Source organism: Gavialis gangeticus, unplaced genomic scaffold, assembly GCF_001723915.1.
Source record: "Gavialis gangeticus isolate Ggan-Ray unplaced genomic scaffold, GavGan_comp1, whole genome shotgun sequence".
Classification (NCBI taxonomy): Eukaryota; Metazoa; Chordata; order Crocodylia; family Gavialidae; genus Gavialis; species Gavialis gangeticus.
This window is the reverse complement of record NW_017728992.1, coordinates 183,057,377-183,060,041: the sequence shown is the minus strand read 5'-3', so window position 1 is coordinate 183,060,041 and position 2,665 is coordinate 183,057,377.

Below are 2,665 nucleotides of genomic sequence, written 5' to 3'. Positions count from 1 at the left end.
CCCTATGACACTGCACGTGCACGCCCTATTTTCTCTTTTGTTGTCCCCGGTAATTTATTGGTGTTTTTAAGGTGCTGGCTTCCCAACCCAGTGGCGGCCCCAGCATGCAGTTTTTAGGTTTTTAACCTTTTAACTGTGAAGACCACCAAGCGCCGGACGTCAAGACAACTCCTTTGACCCCTTCTGTTGATGTTTTTATGGCATCGGTTGCCCAATGAAGCAGCAGCCAGCTTTTAGTTCATCCTCCAATGAGGATGTCACATCTGGACCTTCTCTGGGCTCCCACAAGGGGCCCAGAGGACTTCAAGCAATGCTGGCCGCCATCCAGCGGTGGCCCATAGCTCCTGGTGGTCTGAGATGGCGACGCCTGCGGACATTAAATAGTCCCAGTGGGCACTGCAGCTATGGAGGGAAGCATCGGGCCGCCTTGTAGCTCAGGCAGGCAGGCTGGCTCCAGGGAAGGAAAAAAAAAAGATCAGGCTTGTCGCTTTTCTTGGGCAGAGCTGCTTTCCCAGGCTGCTGCCAAGCTGCCTGCAGGGCTTCCTACAGAGCTGCAGAGCTGCACAGAGCCTGGTGCTTCGCTCCACAGCTGTAGGGGCAGCAAAGTAAAACTCCTCAAAGGAGTTTTAGTTTTCTGTGCCCTAAGTTATTTAAGGTGCATTACAATGCCAAGTTTACTACAGCAGCTGGCATTAATGGGCAATACACCACCAAGACATGCAAACACTGATACCATTAAAACACTGCAAAAGCATTTAGCCTGCTTTAAAGTGTCGTGCACACACACCTCTCATTTTGTCTACACATGGCCTATTAATATTAGGTATGAACTAGAGCAAGTAAAAATGTTTATGTTTAAATTTTCAAAAATTTGGGGGGAAAAATTGAAAAAAAAATCATTTTAAAACTTGATTTTCCAGGAAAAATTTCAGAGGAGTGGAGAGGTTGGATGAAAACTAAAACCAAAACCTGAAAAAAGTTGAGTGTGAAAAGCCCTTTTATACACCATGAAATATGGTAAGTGTATTTATTTAGCTGTCTCATTATGTAGTTAAGACCCTAATTTTGGGCACCCGGGATTGAAAATCATAGCCTTTACACACAGAGAGGTATTCAAATTAAATAAATAAGTGGCATCATCTGTATTTCAAGTAACGCACAGGAAACAGTTCAAGAGAGGTTAATTATCCCTTTGATCCATATAATGGAAATGGGAGCCTCTCCTTTGAAGCCAAAGCCCAGCACGATTAAAAATTCATCACCGGTTGCACATGTCATGTCACAGTATGTCAGTGATTTCTGCACGTACTTCCCCTCAGAGTCTTATGAATCTGATGGTTGGAGCTGGTGTTTATGGGCGGAGCATGAGCTAGTATCTATGGCATATAAATCAGCCCCTCAGGATTTAGAGAGATTCCACCCCCTTACTTCACAATGTTTTTATTGCTTACTGAAGGCCAAATCCTTGTCTCATTAAAGTCGATGGGAGTTTTGCCATTGGTTTAGTCGAATTAGGATTTTACACTAGCACAGTAAACAATTGTGACATCCTAAGCCAAGCCCTGCTCTGTTAGAGCCAATGGCAAAATTCCCATGGATTTAAAAGGGGCCAAATTTGGCCTTCTGAAAGCACAGGGTTATAGCTTTAGCTGTACCCAGACCTTACAAATACAAAGCATTTATTTCAAGCACTTGCACAGGACTCCACTAATCTGCTAGGTTTCCTACCTAGCTAAGATAGAAGTTTGTTTGCTGCTCGTACTAACCATGGCTCCTGAAAGACGTGAAAAAAATAAAACAAAACAAAAAAACAGCGCTTTACTACAAGAGTGAAATTTCAATGCTGGAAAAGCAAAAGGCAAATTCTCCAGGGTTGAATCATCATATCCGGAAATGCAACCCTGTCCAATTTACATGAATTGTGTTCATAAATGTGAATTATGCACTGTGCAAGTGAGATACTCATCCAGTCTGTGCTTGTAGAAATGGATAAATGGAGCAGAGAAGGAATCATCGTGGGAAGCAGCAACCCAGCTGAGAAAAATGGTGCATTTATTCCAAATGTTTCCGAGTAGTTTCATTTTCCATAACAGCCCCTAAACATGGGATTATTGTCTGCGGGCAACTCTGCCAGCCAGCATACAGCTTAAGAAACGGGCTCATTTTCTAGATCTTGCTCTTGTAGAATATATTCCTGAATTTCATTCCTACAGTCACAACAAAGCCACAGTTACCAGACTCTGAGAACAAATCCTAAATAAAAGGATTTCACTTATGGAAAATGGCTGGGATGGGAACCACACCAGAAGCGGTGCTGCTGAATAATGGGAGAAGCAGAAGACATGCCCTACCACTTCCCTTTTCTGCACATCTGTGATTGTGGATCCCGAATTGTTTTGTTAAAACCTTACACAATGCGGAACTCCTTACTCGAGAGCACGGAGGCAGAAAGGGATCTTGGAGTCATTATTGACTCCAAGATGAACATGGGCCGACAATGCGAGGTCATGGTTGGCAGGGCTAACCGGACCTTGTCGTGCATCCACAGGTGCATCTCGAGTAGAGCCAAGGAGGTGATCCTCCCCCTCTACGCGACGCTGGTCAGGCCACAGCTGGAGTATTGTGTCCAGTTCTGTGCGCCCCATTTCAAGAGGGATGTGGACAA